The 18,326-nt window shown below is 48.1% G+C and overlaps 1 protein-coding gene across 1 annotated transcript in view; it reads right to left on the reverse strand.

The window, feature by feature from the left end:
• The window catches only part of MEF2D (myocyte enhancer factor 2D), a 201,334-nt gene extending 192,076 nt beyond the window's left edge, over positions 1 to 9,258 (reverse strand). Inside the window, exon 1 of the mRNA XM_060253752.1 lies at positions 8,820 to 9,258. The gene's annotated coding sequence lies outside the window, so the exon portion shown is untranslated. The remainder of the gene's footprint in view (positions 1 to 8,819) is intronic.
• Positions 9,259 to 18,326: the final 9,068 nt, after the last annotated feature.

Genomic DNA, 18,326 nt, shown 5'->3' on the forward strand with positions numbered 1-18,326 from the left:
CTCATTTTAAAATTTTAAAAAACAGACTCCAGTTTGCACATAAAACAGGATTAAAAACAACAAATCACAGTTTGCCAGTTCTTCCAAAACATACTATGATTTGCTTGCCAGCTCCAGGTTGTGAAATATCAGGAGATTTTGGGGGTGGAGCCCAAGTATCACAGGGTTTGGAGAAGAATGTCATAGAGTCCAACTTCCAAAGCAGTCATTTTCTTCAGGTGAACTGATCTCTGTGTTCAGTTGTAATTGTAGGAGATCACTACCTGGAGGTTGAGAATCCTATTTGTTTGGGATGTGGAAGTCTTTTTTTCTGGAGCTGCACAAGAATGTTTAAGGATTATTCCACTAATAATTACATAAAAGCGGCTGTCTCTCAATCTAACCTCCCTGACAGGACTAGTGTGAAAATAATCTACATACATTAACCTGAGTTTCTTGGTGGACAGACCATGGTGAGGAACCTGGGTTATTGGTCACTAGATCTTGCCAAAGATGCACCCCAAACCTGCTTCATTTATTTTCTTTATCCCCGGCAGAGCCCTCAGCTGGGACATTTAGTCAGGCATTTCACCAACAAATCTTACTGCTGCCTGCCCAGGCTACAACCGCACCAGGAAGCAAAGACTCCGAAAAACATTCAATAAAAGCAGTCGGATGGATGTCTTCACAACAACATTGCCCATTGTGCCAAACCAAGCGAGCTCCTACGTATATTTTACAACCAATTCTTTGATGCTGACAATAAAACAGCGGGGAAAGGAAACAGGAAGAGGAGCACAAGAGAACAAGAGGAAGCCAAAGCCCAGAGCTCAGGTTTAGAGAGACAAGAGGCAGGCCTGCCATCAAATCTTGCAGATGGAAGGAAGAATCGAGAGATAAAGACAACAGCAGATTTGACGCCCAAGACAAAAAAAAAAAGACAGACAGCAACAGACATCCCAGCAGGAAACCCAAACGCTCCCGATTTAGAGTTATACCAAGTTTATATTTTAAAAACCACATTTGCAGCTAAAGCATCTCTTGTATAAACAAGAACTGTGCTCACTCAGGAACAGAGGAGCCAGCCAAAATTGGCTTACCTGCCTTAAGGACAAATGAATTGCTTGCTTGTCGGAGTGAGAATAGGAACAAAGCATTTTTAGACTCTGTTTATATTCCTTCACCAAGGATTTGGCCAATAGGGAATAATGGGACTCAGAAGAAGGAGGCCCAAATTCAAATTGCTCTACTCGCATCCTCAGCAGGTCACTAGCTTCATTCAGATGCCACATCAAACCCTGTTATACGGCAACTTGCTTCGAGCATATGAAACTATCATGATGCTACTGTTAAAAACAAGGTGCCGGTCTAGACAGACCACTGGTCTGATCCAGGAGGCCTCTTCTTATGTCCTTATCAAGAACCTGTGGCTCAGTGGTAGGGCACCAGCTTTGCATACAAAAGGTCTCAGGTTCAATCCCCAGCATCTTCAGTTCCGATAGAAGGCGATGTGAAGGACCTCTACCTGAGACCTCACACAGCCACTGCCTGTCAGAGTAGACAACGTTGATGCAGAGAGACCAATGGTTTGACACAAAGTACAGGCAGGTCCATGGTGTTTATGCGCTCTTAAGCTGTGTACTCTGCCTGCTCTGACAGCCAGATGCTTCCCTCAAGGTCTCAAACAGAAGAGGAGGCCTGTCCCTGTTCTACTCCTTGAGATACGTCAATGGGAGCATCCAGAATTGAACTTGAGACCTTCTGTATGCAAATCTTGCATTCCATCACAGAGTTAGACCCTTCTGGAGCTTCTTGAGTCTCCAAAACAAGTCACCCTAATACAAAATGTATTGGTTAATCATTCATCTTTTCCCCAAGGAACCCTGGAAACTGTATTAGTAAGAGTAAGGAATAAAGAGCTGGCGTGGCACAGTGAATGGAGTGTCAGACAAGGATTTGAGAAGCCCAGTTAAAATCCCCACTCTGCCATGGAAACTGGCTGAGTAACCTTGGGCCAGTCACACACTCTCAGCCTCAACAACCTCACAGGCTTGTTGTGAAGATTAAATGGAGGAGAGGAGAACAACATCGTGCTTTGAGTTGCCCACAGGGGAGAATAACAACAACAACAACAAAAATACAGTACCCCTCCTACCATCCATAATCAGAAACCCAAATTCCCAGGACCTGGTAGGAAAATCCATGACTGGTACACTAATATACAATCAGGTGTGTTTTGAAAACAGCACAAATTTAACTGAGCAGGGCTAGCCCTAGACTGTCTGACACCTTAGGCAAGGCTAACTTCTAGCACACCCCCTGCACTGATAACATCACCGAATCACATGGGGGGAGGGTGCCCAATTTGGTGCCCCCAGAAGGCCTGCGCCCTAGGCAATCATCTAGTTTGCCTAGTGGCAGGGCCAGCCTTGTAACTGAGGCAGGTAAACTGTCAAGTGCTTGGGGGAGGGGGAACAGTGGGAGGGCTTCTAGTGTCCTGGCCCCACTGGTGGACCTCCTGATGGCATTTGGGGGGTTTTTTGGCCGCTGTGTGACACAAAGTGTTGGACTGGATGGGCCATTGGCCTGATCCAACATGGCTTCTCTTATGTAAGCGACTGACCCAAAGTATAGAATCATCAAGTTGGAAGGGACCTTCAGAGTCACCATCAGGGTAATCCAGCAAGCTTCCACAGCAGTGTCAGGATTTGAACCTGGGTCTCTGTCTACCAGCTCTCTTGATCTGGATCAAGCCTCACCTCAACCATAAACTCCCTGGGGGGCCTAAAGTGAGCCTCTCTCTCTCAGCCTCCCATCTGCTACATGGGGATAATAATACCGGCCTACTTTACAAGGCTAAGGTGTGGGATTACTGTACATGATGTACAAGTGCTTTGAACAATGGACGTTCAATATGAATGCTGAGTCGCATTTCCAGAATCCTGAAGGAAAACATGAATGGGAAGGGAACTGCACAACGTGTCAAACAACTGAACAATTAACTGTGTAATTAAACATATTTAAGATGCTTTGCGGCGTCACTCACTCAAGTTGGATCTCCATCAGCAAAAGAAGAATGAAGCAGGAACGTCCACAGGCAAGTTTGAATGGGCTATGTCGCTTCAGACTGGCCCTGGGAGATACCATTTTTTCGACTCCTTGTCTATGTAAAAGTCAGTGTGGTGTAGTTGTTAGAGGGCTGGGCCAGGAATAGAGAGAGGCAGGTTCAAATGCCTGCTCTGTCAGGGAAGCTCGCTGGGTGACCTTGGACCAGTCACATACTCTCAGCCTAACCTACCTAGCCAGGTAGCTGCTGTGAGGATAAAAGGGAGGAGAGGGTGACAATGTAAGATGCTTCAGGTCTGATTGGGGAGAAGGGGGGAGGGTAGACTCACGTACAATAAATAAATAAAAACTGGAAGAAAGTTACTTTTGAGTGGGCTCTCCCTACTGCAAGGGACTGTTCTGCAAAACATGCACCCCAAAATGTGATAAGAACATAAGAGAGGCCATGTTGGATCAGGCCGAAGGCCATGCAGTCCAACACTCTGTCACATAGTGGCCAAAAAACCAGGTGCCATCAGGTGGTCCATCAGTGCGGCCAGGACACTAGAAGCCCTCCCACTGTTGTCCTCCCCAAGAACCCAGAATACAGAGCATCACTAGCCCCAGACAGAGAGTTCCATCTATACCCTGCGGCTAATAGCCACTGATGGACCTCTGCTCTGCATGTTTATCCAATCTCCTCTTGAAGCCATCTATGCATGTAGCTGTCACCACCAGCTGTGATCCCTCCCATCATTCTACGACCTCATTCTGCAAACAACAGGTATCAAATCTCCCTTTCTCAAGTATCAGCATGGTTACTTCCCCCTGAGCTGGAGCCCTGAATCTGGGTATAAAGGTAAAGGTAGTCCCTGTGCAAGTACTGAATCATTACTATGTACAGCTCAATATAACCTATTTATAGATGGTTGGGGAGACTTACAGTAGGACAGAAGCACACCATGGGCTCTGAAGAAGGTGAGCCAAAAGTACTTCAGTTGGTTACGATGCTTCCAGAGATCTGTAATTTTGGCCTACTCACATGGTCCAGGACACGCAACAACTGTTCCAATCTTGTCAGATCTCAGAAGTTAAGCAGCGTTGGCCCTGGCTGGTATTTGGACGGAAGACTTCCAAGGAATACCAGAATTGGGACATGGGGGCAGACAATGGCCGACCCACCTCTGAACATCTCTTGCCTTGAAAACCCCACGGGGTCACCATAAGTCAGCTGTAGATAGATCCAAGTGGGCAGCCGTTGGTCTGAAGCAGTGGAACAAAATAGGAGTCAAGTTGCACCTTTAAGACCAACGAAGTTTTATTCAGAATGTAAGCATTCGTGTGCTCTACGCACACTGACCAAGTGTGCTTAGAGCACACAAAAGCTTACATTCTGAATACGTTGGTCTTAAAGGTGCAACTTGACTCCTACATAAGTCAGCTGTGTGACTTGATGGCACTTTCCACCACCAAAAACCAAGAAGCCTACTCTGGGGGTGGGGGGGGGGGAGAGAAGAAGAAGCGTACTCTGGAATGGTTAAAAGATTTCCAGGCCTCCTGGGGAAATGAAATTTGGTACATGTGAGGTGCAAAACAAAATAAATCTGAAAGTGTAGCATTTGACCATCTAAGAGTCTAAACTGAGGGTAGGGATTTTCTCTCGTAAGTTAGGTCAGCACACCGGAGCAAAGTAGGGTTCAAATGGTGGCCTGGAGGAACTCAGTTGTACTTTTCTACACCTGAACAAAGGGGGGGGGGCAGGGAGACATCAGTAGCAGCCAGGAATGTGCACCTAAGCAGAAAGTCTTCTCAAGTTACTACTGCGTTTAAATACAGACAGAAACACACAGCAGCCTTGGGGGCTGTTTCCCCTTTCACACACCTGAATCCGTTTCAGTTTGGCCAAAGGCACCTCCAGTTACAGCCAGGAACATGAACGCTAAGTGTGTGCAGAAGGCAAGCTCTGGTTACTGCTGGGGTGGGGGTGAGAATACTGTATGTGCCCAGAAACGCAGCAATTGTTCAGAGATAGACAGATAATAAGAACCGAAGGAGGACTGGACACCAGAGACAAATGACAGCTGACCGAGTAACAATTTGTGCTTGTGGAGTGTGTTTGTGTGTGCAAGAGAGCCCCAAACACCCAAGGGAAATGAGTATAGGCAGACAACACAGAGAGGAAACAGTTTGAAAACAAAAACACGCAGACAACATCAGACCAAGGGGAGCGTGTGAGTGTGTTATCTGTATTTGCGCAAGCACATGACAGAGACAGCAGACGGAAAGGGGAGGCAGACAACACCACGCATAAGGGAAACAGAGCAAGAGAAACAGAGTGTGTGTGCACACAACTGTAGACATATTGGCTACAAAGCAGGCCCCGGTTTCCATCGTTCAGCTCCCGAGACATGAGACAATCGCTCAGCCTTTTCAAAGCCCGGCCTCCCCCATCACAGCAAATCCTGTTGCCACAACAAGCAGTCCTCAAAATATTATTTCGCTCCCTGCTGTCACCCTCAACGGTGCTGGCACCCAGCAGGACAAGCCGACCATGTTCTTCGACCAACCCCTGCCTTCCAAAAAGACCCTCCTAAGAGATAAAAACACCTTAACGCTTGAGGGGAAAAGAATCTGACGCCCCCAGGGAAGAGATCTCTCTCAGAACAGTCCCCTTCTAACACCCTCTTCGGCCTGGCGCCTGGTTCCAGCTGCTGGCAAATGGCAGAATGTTCTCTGTCATCCACCCACAATCCCCCACAACTACCTTCTCTTTAACTAGAGAAGGAACAAGTCATCAGTCTCTCTAACTAGAGAAGGATGTAAAGAGCCATCAGTCTCCACAACAGGCACTGGGACGGGGCAGCCACGCTCCGGAATCTCTGTTTATCAAGACAAACACACCCCATTGACAACCAAATATTGTCATCTCGGTCGTCCGCAGCCCCATCTGCACTGTATAAACCACATGCGTCACCCTCACCTGAAAGGAGGCACCTCTGGAAATATTGCTTACACAGAGACTATATTTCATTAGTTGGTTTTTAAATGCCAGGAACCAAGTCATGGGCTCTGTCAGCCATCAAAGTAAATGTCATTGGGAGCGGGAGGCGGGGGGGGGGGGGTTCCAGTGGGGAGCAGCCATAGCTTCCTGGGCATAATGGTCAGGGCTCATCAAAATGCCCTGGTCATCTCCCAGAAGGCGAGTTACCACCAACCCCCCTCCAAAGTAACAAAACTTTTACAGAACCAACAAATAACAGTGGGATAACCTGCAAATCATCAGAGTCACACTGAACCCTTCATTCTGGCCCCTGCTCTGTATAAAACAGATGTTTGCACAATTGTACAACCAGAGAAACAGGAGAGAGAAAAAGGGACCGATTCAAAGCTACAAATTAAATCAAGTGATGTATAATTGCTTCAGAGATCAGCCAGCCAAGTTTTCCTGTATAGGAGTCAAGCCTCTGTATGCAGCTTTGGAATGCCTTCTTCATTAAAAATTGCAGTCATTTGCATAGGCTTCCCCCTCCTCATAAATGCCCAAAACTCTTATTTCGGTCATTATTGCAACAGCTCTGTAAGGTAGACTGATATGAAGATTTCTGGATCAAAGTAAGGGCCAGTGCAGCCCAGAATCTAGTTTACCAACAACAGCCAGCCAGATGTTCATAGACAAGGCCTGAATCTGCTAAATACATTAAAAAGGCAACAGTCACTTCCCCCAGTCACCCCCTCCCCAAACCAGAAGGTACACTGCCTTGAACTATGGTGTCTCTATTTGGCTGTCCATTAAAAATATACAAAAGAACCGAAAAATTAGGACAGATGGCGGGGGGAGTCTGACCTGACAACAGATATCTCGTCAGCGGACAAAATGAGATTTGAACAGAAGGCTTCTGGGCTCCCACTCCATTACATAAGATAAAATGTTCAGGACTTGTAATGTTTTTAAGGAACGGGCCTGGAGACAACGCTATAAGCTACCAGCAAATACGCATGCCTCAGTCAATACCTACAGCCCAAGCTGATCTGTATTTCCTCTGCAGCTGTGTTCTCATTTCGCTACAGGACAGGCCGCCTCTGAAACAATATTTTCAGCCCGCCTGGTTAACGGCCTGACCCATTCTGACAGCTCAACAGCACCATCCGCACACACACTTAGCCCCCCCCCCCATATTATTTGGAAACAGCGGTTTGAGTGCCAAAATCAGAAGCCCTTTTTCTTTCACTCTCTAACCGCTCCTTTCCCTGACGTCTCAAAGCAAACAGGTTGCCAGTCATCTTTCCTGCCTCCCAAACACACAACAAAACTGACAGCCAGCATCCTTATCAGGAGCCAGAGAAAACAGGACACAAAGGCGGGATCCAGGAGATCTGGATTCGAGTGTCACCTGCTTTCCAGCCTCAGTTGCCCATCTGTCAAATGGGAACAACCAAGCCCTCCAAAGTCAACTTGCCTGTTTCTAAAAGCACAGCAGGACACTTTCCATAAGGAAACAATAACTGGCTTTTTGCTCTCAGGATGCTCTCTCTGACGATTCCGCCCCCCCCCACACCGCACATACACATACACACTGATCCCCAAAACCCCACACATCTGGACTATTCCTACCAGCTACTAAGCCGCATCCAGACCCCAAGTTTTCCTCTGCACTTCTCATCCTCTGATTTCCCAGGCTAGCTAAAGTGCTAACTCCCACCCACCCACTTATTTCCTGGCCATCCTCTTTCTCATGCCTTCTCCAGCTTTTCCCAAGCCCTGCTGCTCAAGACAGGTCCATAAATCACTCCCCCCCTCAGTCTTCCTTCATCTACAAATGCCATTCTCTACAGCTATGAAATCACAGGCGCCCCCACCCCATCTTTCTTCCCCAGTTCACATCCACTGACTCCGTGGGACTGATCTTCCAAAGCAGCTGTTCCCTCCCAACCTTTCTGCTCTCCTGGGATCACCTACAGTCCCTCAGCCTGCCTAAGATTCTCCAAGATCCATCCCCTGGAAAACTCTGAGAGCAGGAGCACTCCTCCCCACCCTCTCCAACAATTCGCCCTCTCCCCGTCACTCTCTAAAGTTCCTTTCTCTTCCCTGACACCCTAAAATTAAGCCTCCCCCTCTCCAATCAAACCACCCCAAACCTGCAGGCTTCCCTCCCCCACAGCAAGATACTTGATCTAATACTTGGCATCACTCAGTTGGATGTCTGTGCCCCTTTTCCAGTACACTTTCTCACCCCCCCCCTTTCCACAAACACGCGCCTTCCTCTCCAGTGTACAGTTCTTTTACTCAATATGCCCCCCTAGACGTGTAGTTTCCCCACCCCCTTTTGAAAACCGCTCCTTTGCTGTGTTTTGCCTTGCCTCTTTGTAATCAGTGACCTCCCCCCGTCAAAAAAAAAAAGAAAAAAAGAGCCCCCTTGGCTTTCTGCTTCTTCCTGATCCATTCCCCCCCCTCTTTCCCTGCACCATTTTGGTAACTAGTTTTGTTTTGGAAACAAACAAACAAACAATGACAAGCGGAACTCGAAGAGCCCTTGGCGATTCTCACCTTTCTGCTTTTCCAATCTTCTATACACACACACACCCGCACGCCGCAACACACGGAGAAACGAAATCCCCGGTGCGCCGGATCTCCCGCTCCCCTCCGAGAAAGAGCTTGGCTGGTTATCATCCTGCTTTCTGCTTTTCTTCCCCCCACCCCACCGCCGCCACAAACCGAGGGAAGAGAGAAATCATCCACAACACTAAGAAACTGACAACCCCCCCCCCCCCCAAGAAACCATGTAAGTTTCACTTACCTCCTTGTTTTTATTTTCCTCTTTCCTTCCTCTCTGGGCTCCCCCCACCTCCCAGAGCAGCCGATCTCCGAGAAAAGGATGGATAAGAAAAGAGGGTTTTAAAAAGCTATTTAATGGCCCTCTTTTTAAAAATAATAATAATAATAATAACCCAAAAAATTATTAGAAGGGGGGCGCTTCCAAAAATGTAACCAAGGTACAATCTCGGTCTCTCTCAGCTAAAGTTCTTCCCCCTGGGTCACTGACTGTTGCAATCCTATTGGGTTGTTTTATTTTAATTTCTTCCCTTTTTTCTCTCCTTCCTCCTTCCTGGCGGCAGCTTTTTTTTCCCCAAAAAAAATAATAACAATAAATACAGAGAGAGGCAGGCAACTATATTGCACAACCCGGAGGGAAAGCTACAACGTTACCCGAGCGCAACCCAGCTATTGGGAAGTGGAAGGGGGGGGCAGAGGAAGCGAGCAGATGGTACCCAATCGCAAGGCCCATGGAAAGAATGGGAGGAGCCAATGGAGGCTCCAAAAAAATAAAAAGTCGCATCCACCTCTTTACCCCCCCACTTCCATCCAAGCTAGGTTGCAGCGCGCCCTGATCTATATCCTTCCGCCTGGGGATCAGCCAGCAGAAGCGGTGCTTAAAGGGACACGTACCGAAGGAGGCCCTCTTTTCTGTTGCAAATATTTTTCAGCCAAAGTGGTGTATGGAGAGAATGACAAGGATAGTTACGACTTCAGGGTTCTCTTCTCTCTTTTTTGGGTCTCCACCTTTTAAAATCGAGGTCGTTCCTATGGTTTTGAACTCGCCTTTATTTAGCATGGTAAAAGACGCAGTCTAAATAGTGCTGATGAATCCCGAGGAGGCTGCCTGCTGTATCTCTAAATGAATTCCTGCACTGGCCTTGCCTCCTCCTAGGAAGCATGGGTCTCTGCACTGGGTGTGAAAATTGCCAGCTCTGGGTTGGGAAATTCCTGGAAATTTAGGGGGTGGAGTCTAGGGAGGGTGTGGCTTAGGGAGAGAGAGAGAGAGAGAGACTTCAGCAGAGTATAAATACCACAGAGACCAACGTCCAAAACAGCCATTTTCTATATGGAGAACTGATCTTTGTCCTCTGGAGACCAGTTGTAATTTTGGGAGATCCAAGACTGGCCATCTGCAGGTGGTGGCTGGAGATTTCCTAGCATTACAACTGATCTCCCAGCAATAGAGATCAGTTCACCAGGAGAAAAATGGCCACTTTGGAAAGTGGGCTCTATGGCATTGAAGTCCTGCCCTTCCTCAGACTCCACTCCCCAAACCTCCAGATGTTTTTGAATCAAGAGCCTGCATCCTTAGGGAGATCCCTAGTGACAACTTGGAGGTTGGTAACCCTCCCCTGGATCACTTCCAACAAACAGAATTTGCTGTTCTGATAGGAGGCTGTTTGTTGCTTCTCTGCATGAGATACTCCTGCAGCCTTGTTGCCTTCCAGTCTCAGCTTGCGGTTGCATTAGGTGGCACTCGATGCCTCAAAATGCTGATGTAGCAGTACAGCAGGAATTATGCACCCTTCCAAGGAGGATGCCCGCAGTATCTCAGCATGTCAGTGCTTTGTGTTGGCTTCCTTCCACTCACCCTAAATCTATGTGTGGGTATATAAACAACTATTCCTCTCCCTAGGCATGTTTAGATAATTCAGTTGCTTCTGATGTAGATATGCAAGGAAATCGCCCACTTTGAGGAGGCTTGCAAAAACCAGGGGAGGGAGGGAGGGTGGTGTGTTTTTACTCTTCCACAGGGCTTTTTTTTTTTTTGTAGCAGGAGCTCCTTTGCATATTAGGCCAAATAACCCTGATGTAGCCAATCCTCCAAGAGCTTACAGGGCTCTTAGTTATAGGGTCTACTGTAAGCTCCAGGAGGATTGGCTACATCAGAGGTGTGTGGCCTAATATGCAAAGAAGTTCCTGCTATTAAAAAAAAGTGCTGCTCTTCAACATGCAAAAAGGTAAAGCTTTTGAAGTTTGAGTGAAATTTTAATTTGGGGAAAGGGCTCCTTTCCAAAGGGAAAGGAAAGGTCCCCTATGCAAGCACCAGTCATTTCTGACTCTGGGGTGACGTTGCTTTCACAACGTTTTCACAGCAGACTTTTTACGGGGTGGTTTGCCATTGGCTTCCCCAGTCTTTTTACACTCCCCCCCCAGCAAGCTGGGAACTCATTTTATGGACCTCGGAAGGATGGAAGGCTGAGTCAACCTTGGGCCGGCTCCCTGAATCCAGCTTCCGCCGAATCGAACTCAGGTTGTGATCAGAGAGTTCAGACCACAGCACTGCAGTACTGCTGCTTTACCTCTCTGGGCCATGGGGCCACTTTCTCTCCAGAAGTTGGGGGGAAATCCGATAAAAGTGCTTGCTATTCCACTCAGGGCCATAACTTGGCGGGGGCCATGGGGGGCACCCCTCCCAGATCTGCCAGATACACCCTCTCCTGGTCCCTGCCCCCTCCTCTTGTTTATACTTCATTAATTAGTGTCCCCCAGCGCCCCATCTAGAAAAAAATCGTAGATATGGACCTGATCCCACTCCTTTTTCTTCATGTCATCAGAAACCTGAATACTGATAAACACTCAACAACAGGGTTAACAACAGGGGAAGGAAAACAAAACAAATGCCTTACATTTTTAAAAAAAAAAATGGTGATATGATTTCTCTCAACAATCAACATTAACAAAGAGGCCCTGGTTTAATTTACTATGATGAAAGATTACAGTCTTATCGAATCCACAATTGGTCTTTGTGTGCTCTGCTATGATTAATTGCTTTCTGTGGAAGTCATGAATTACCTTCAGTCTTCTTCAGTGTTACCTCTAAGCTGAGTTAGTGTGAGCTAGCTAACCATTTTTTAGACCCCAGCTCACACATTTTTGTCTTAGCTCAGGAAGGATAGCCCCAGAGCAAACTAATCTATGCAGTAGCTCACAACTTTAATGTCAATAACTCACAAAGTACAATTTTTGCTCATAAGGCTCCACAGCTTAGAAGGAACACTCTTCTTTGGCATTCTTGTACTGTTCAGGTTTCTAGATTGGCCAGTGTCTGTGGGGCTAGGGGCTGTGTTTTTATTTTTATATCTTACTCACTTTTTGGTTTTGTTCTTCTGGTCTTTCTCTCCAATGAACGGAGGCTGTTGTACATTGGCCACATTATGAGATGACACGAGTCACTGGAAAAAACAATAATGCTGGAAAAAATGGAAGGCAGCCAGAAAAGAGGAAGATCCCACATGAGATGGATGGACTCCATCAAGGAAGCCGTGACCCCCAGTTTATAAGTCCTGAACCAGACCTGAGCCAGGCTATTAATGACAGGATGTTACAGAGGTCATTAATTCATAGGGTCACCCTAAATTGGAAGCAGTGCCATGGCCTTTAACACACACACAAATGTCATGGATGGTAAATCGGAGCCACTTCCAGTGTCCCCTCTAAACTGAATTAGCTCACAGATTTTTAGCCTCCAGCTCACACATTTTTGTCTTAGCTCAGGAAGGATGACCCCAGAGCACACTAATTTATGCAGCAGCTCACAACTTTAATGCCATAGATCCAAGTAGGCAGCCATGTTGGTCTAAAGCAACAGAACAAAGCAGAAGACAAGTTGCACCTTGAAGACCAACTAAGTTTTATACAGAATGGAAGCCTTCATATGCTCTAAGCAGACTTCATCAGACATCTGATGAAGTCTGCTTAGAGCATGCAAAAGCTTACATTCTGAATAAAACTTAGTTGGTCTTAAAGGTGCAACATGTCTGCAACTTTAACGCCAGTAGCTCACAAAGTAGAATTTTTGCTCACAAGACTCTGAAGCTTAGAGGGAACAGTGCTCCTACTGCGGGCAGAAGCTAGCATGTTAGTGGCAGGAAATCTCTGTATGGAGAAAACGAGGCAGAAAAGTTCTGGCCTCATCTTCTCCCTGATGTGTTGAACATATGAAGCTGCCTTCTACTGAATCAGACCCTTGGTCCATCAAAGTCAGTATCGTCTTCTCAGACTGGCAGCAGCCCTCCAGGGTCTCAAGCTGAGGTTTTTCACACCTATTTGCCTGGACTCTTTTTTGGAGATGCCAGGGATTGAACCTGGGACCTTCTGCTTCCCAAGCAGATGCTCTACCACTGAGCCACCGTCCCTCCCTAGTTAGTTTGCTATGTTAGTTTGCTATGCAGAAGAATTATGTTGTTTTGCCCTCCCTCTTTAATCTGAAGTAGCTGTGCCCTGACACTCCCAGAATGACAACTGGTCTCCAGGCAACAGAGATCAGTTCCCCTGGAGGAAATGGATATTCTGACTTTATAGCATTATATTCCACTAAGGCCTATCCACTCCCCAAACTCTGCACCCCCATGTCTCCAGGAATTTCCCAACCCAGAACTGCCAAACACTAGTTTAGGAGAGTTTGTTTCAGCGGCTGCAGTTCAAACAAGGGTGCCAACTTTTTTTGCCAGCCCCTGCTCCTCTGTCTTTAACAGCAGCTCATACTGCAGACAGCAGGGTGCAATAGTGTTGACTTCCAATGCCTCAAAGAGCTTCGCTGCATGATCTCTACATAATGATGCTGTTCAACGCATAAGAGCAGGCCAGAGGTCTTCTTCCTTCAGTAAACTGCAATCCTATTTTTCGGGCCCAAGGAACACCCATGTCTGTCACCAGCCCGGTGCTTCTAGACACTGGCTGACTCTTAATATTAAGCGATCAAGAGACAGGTACTGATAACAGCATCACTGGTTATTGGCCATGATGGCTCAATAGAACCTTCATGTCCACAAGCAGTGTACCTTGAAACTTAACTTACTTGGAAAGAGCTGCCTGTCTTCCCTGATGAAACTTGAGGCTACTTACATCCCCCCTATCTATGCCCTGATCCCAGACCCAATTCTGGTAGAGAGACAGTTTGGTGTAGTGGTTAAATGTGCGGACTCTTACCTGGAAGAACCAGGTTTGATTCTCCACTCCTCCACTTACACCTGCTGGAATGGTCTTGGGTTAGCCATAGCTATTGCTGGAGTTGTCCTTGAAAGGGCAGCTGCTGTGAGAGCCCTCTCAGCCCCACCCACCTCACAGGGTGTCTGTCGTGGAGGGAGACGATATAGGAGACTGTAAGCTGCTCTGAGTCTCTGATTCAAAGAGAAGGGTGGGGTATAAATCTGCAGTCATCTTCTTCTTAGGTTCAGTCAAGCAGCAGTTTGGTGCAGGGGTTAAGTATGTAGGCTCTTATCTGGGAGAACCGGGTTTGATTCTCCACTCCTCCACTTGCAGCTGCTGGAATGGCCTTGGTTAGCCATAGGTCTCGCAGGGTTGTCCTTGATAGGGCAGCTTTTGTAAGAGCTCTCTCAGCCCCACCTACCTCACAGGGTGTCTGTTGTGGGGGAGGAAGGTAAAGGAGATTGTAAGCTGCTCTGAGATTCAGAGTGTCAGGCAGGGTATAAATCTAATATCTTCTTCTTCATCATATTAGGGTGGCCAGCTCCTAGCTGGAGAATTCTTGGAGCTCTGGGGGTGGAGCCTGGGGATGTCAGGGTTTGCAGAGGGCAGGGACCTCAGTAGGGCATAATGCCATAAAGTCTACACACACAAACCCCGGCAAAGAAGCTGTTTTCTCCAGGGTTACTGATCTCTGTCATCTGGACATCAGTTGTAATTCTAGGAAATCTCCAGGCTCCACATAGACCCTTCACTGTACCCTGGTTTGCTACTTTCAGGACCATCGATGGACTTCCTAGGAGCTTCAGTCTGGAAAACAAGATGCTGAACCAGATGAGGGTAGGGAGAAGGCTGTGGAGCAGACAAAGAGATATTTCAAGTGGGCAAATCATAATTTGTGAATGGGGGCTCCACATACGCACTGAGCATGTGAAGAAGAAGACGACTGCAGATTTATACCCCGCCCTTCTCTCTGAATCAGAGACTCAGAGCGGCTCACAATCTCCTATATCTTCTCCCCCCACAACAGATACCCTGTGAGGTGGGTGGGGCTGAAAGAGCTCTCCCAGAAGCTGCCCTTTCAAGGACAACTCCTGCAATAGCTATGGCTAACCCAAGGCCATTCCAGCAGCTGCTAGTGGAGGAGTGGGGAATCAAACCCGGTTCTCCCGGATAAGAGTCTGCACACTTAACCACTACACCAAAACAGATCCTTGATCCATCAAGGCCAGCCTTGTCTATTCAGACTGGCAGCAGCTCTGCAGGTCTCAGGCAGAGGTCTTTTTCATCACCTACTGCCTGGTCCTTTTAAATAGAGATGCTGGGGATTGAACCTGGGAGCTTCTGCATGCCAAAGTGGTGGGTAACCATGGCTCCTCCCCTGAACTGAACCCCCTTGCACTGAAGTGGTGGGGGCAGCATCAGAGGCTGGAGTGATAATTAAAATGCTTGTCATAGGGTTGCCAGCCTCCAGGTGGGGCCTGGAGATCCCCAGCTCTTACAACTGATCTCCAGCTAGCAGAGATCGGCTTCCTTGGAGAAAATGGCTGCTCTGAAGAGTGGACTTTATGGCGTTGGACCATGCTGAGGCCCCTCTCCTCTCAAAACTCCACCCTCTCCTGGATCCACCCCAAAGTCTCCAGGTATTTTCCAGCACAGACCTGGCAACCCTATCCTTGTGTGACTTTCCTATTATCCTCGTTTTAAAAATAATAATAATGTGCACAAATCTTCTCCACAGTACAACTTGCCTGCCTCTCCCCAAAACCCCCCAGTCATTTGGAGCAAGGAAAGTTTCATTAACCACTGTGGAGCCTGAAAAGAAAAAAAAATCCTCTGTTTGCAGCTTGAGAAAGCAGCTTTGCAGGAATTCACACACGCCAGCCATGTACAGCTTGGAGAATAAGTTCTGTGCAGCCTTTCCAGCAGAAGCTCATATTTCCCGAAGTTTATCCTAGAAACCTGGAGCAACAGAAGATGCCATTGGAGATTCAACCGTAAAACAAAACTTCAGAGTTGAACAGCTTCCAAGCCCCATGCACCCCCATGGCCTAAAACTCCTTGCTGGAACCAGAAATCATCCCCACTCCACCCCCCTTGGTCAGTCTTCTCTGGGGCTCCTGCAGGAAAGAGAACGGAGCAGTCCAAGGAAGGAAGGAAGGAAGGCCTACTTCACATGGCAGGATCCTGACAACTGTCGCTGCTGCAGGAAAAAAAGGCCAGCTCTCTGCCCAGAGGGGCCCTGGCTGCCCAGGCCCGGCCGCTTCGACTTTGCGGCATTTTAAAGCACGAAGAGAGAAAGAGACTCACGACGCAGCTAAAACAAATCAATCATGTTCCCCAGACTCCCTTCCTTGCACTAATTGTTTTCTTGTGTTCCACAATCTCTTGGATCACCTCCAGGCTGGGCAATTACACAGCCCGGTTCCCTCAAGAGCTTCGAGGCTAAAGAGATTCGTGCGACGGCTCCCCCCCCAAAGTCCCACACTATCGGAAGTCTCTTTTCAGAAGGGCTTAACTTCCTGTGCGGGCCTTTGGCTTAGCTGTGCTGGCACACAGGCCTGGGAGGCTGCAACCGCACACAGATTTAATAGGGTTGCCAGTCTCCAGATCATGGCTAGAGATCGGCCAGAATTACTACGGGTCTTAGGGTTGCCAAATCCAATTCAAGAAATATCTGGGGACTTTGGGGGTGGAGCCAGGAGACATTAGGGGTGGAGCCAAGATCAAGGCTGTGACAAGCAGCATTGAACTCCAAAGGGAGTTCTGGTCATCATATTTAAAGGGACGGCACACCTTTTCAGTGCCTTCCTTCCATATGAAATAATGGATAGGGGCACCTTCTTTTGGGGCTCATAGAATTGGACCCCCTGGTCTAATCCTTTTGAAACTTGGGGGGGTATTTTGGGGAGAGGCACTAGATGCTATACTGAAAATTTGGTGCCTCTACCCCAAAAAACAGCCCACCCAGAGCCCCAGATACTCGCAGATCAATTCTCCATGATTTTCTATGGGAATAAAACTCCATAGGGAGTAACCGAGTTCCCAGCAGACATTTCCCTCCCCTCCCCCCGCTTTCTGACGACCCTGAAGCGGGGGGGAGGGTCTCCAAACCGGGGGATCCCCTGCCCCCACCTGGGGATTGGCAACCCTAATGGGTCTCCAGAGATTCATTCCCATGGAGAAAATGGCTGCTTTGGAAGGTGGGCTCTATCTATGGCATTCCAACCCCCCTGAGGTCTCTCCTCTCCCCAAACCCTGCCATACCCCACACTCCACCCCTGAAATCTACAGGAATTTCACACTCCATAGATGGTGAGGTAGTTCAGAAGCCCCCCCCCCCCCAGGTTCAATCTTCCACTTCTCAGGGGCTCCATTGTTGAAAAAAGACCCTGTGAACTGAGTTTGCTACTCAGGCAACCACACACACTAAATAATGCACTTTCAATCCACTTTCAATTCACTTCCCAACTGGATTTTGCCAGTTCACACTGTACAGCGGGCATCCTACACCATCGGGCATTCTACTCCATTGGCTGGCCCTATGCTGTAGTACCACCCCTGTCATAATATTAAATTACCTTTGCTGTGCCTGATTCTTAGAATGTAGGACTGATTCGTAGTCCATACAACATGTGCAAACTGATTCTTAGGCTGTACATGTGTCAACTGAGCCACCATCTAAAACTGTCTATGATTGAATTGTCTTTTGTTTTATTCACATGTTTTAACTGTTATTCATATTGTTTTTATAATGTTGTTATCTGCCCTGAGCCCTCCTTGGGATAAAAAAGGTAAAGGTAGTCCCCTGTGCAAGCACCAGTTGCTTCCAACTCTGGGGTGACGTCGCATTACAACGTTTTCACGGCAGACTTTCCCGGGGTGGTTTGCCATGGCCTTCCCCAGTCATCTACACTGGTATTCATATTACTGACCTCGGAAGGATGAAAGGCTGAGTCAACCTGGAGCCCGCTATCTGAGCTCAGCTTCCGCCGGGATCAAACTCAGGTCGTGAGCAGAGAGTTCGGACGGCAGTATTACAGCTTTACCACTCTGCACCACGGGGCTGCTCCTTGGGATACGGCAGACTATAAATGACCTAAAATACATGCATGCATACTGTAATGTACTGGGAGACGAGTCGTGGTGGAAGCTTATTCTTTATTCGCTGGTACATTACAGAACCGGGCAGACGCGGCCGGGTCCGCTAATTTATACATGCATCCCGGAACATCCCCTTCGCTGGCCAGCCCAATCCTGGCCAGTTAAACTTCCCGCCCTTGGTCTGGATTGGCGGGGCTTTTCCCGCGCAGCGCACGGCGACCTGCGTGCGCCCTCAGGTCGCGCGGCGCTTGCGCTGAGTCCGATACTCTACACTCCTCCCCTCCTAGTTTAAACGACATAGTCCTTTAGGTACCCTGGTGTTCGGCGCTCCCGTGTTGATCTCCTCGGGGTTGCCGTCGGTGGGGGGCCCGATCCCGATGTGGGAGGCGCCGTTTCTGGCTGTTGCCCGCCCGCGTCGGGTACTGGCTCCGGTTCTGGTTCCGCGGCTCCGGGG

The sequence above is a fragment of the Heteronotia binoei genome, chromosome 1, assembly GCF_032191835.1.
Source record: "Heteronotia binoei isolate CCM8104 ecotype False Entrance Well chromosome 1, APGP_CSIRO_Hbin_v1, whole genome shotgun sequence".
Taxonomy (NCBI): Eukaryota; Metazoa; Chordata; class Lepidosauria; order Squamata; family Gekkonidae; genus Heteronotia; species Heteronotia binoei.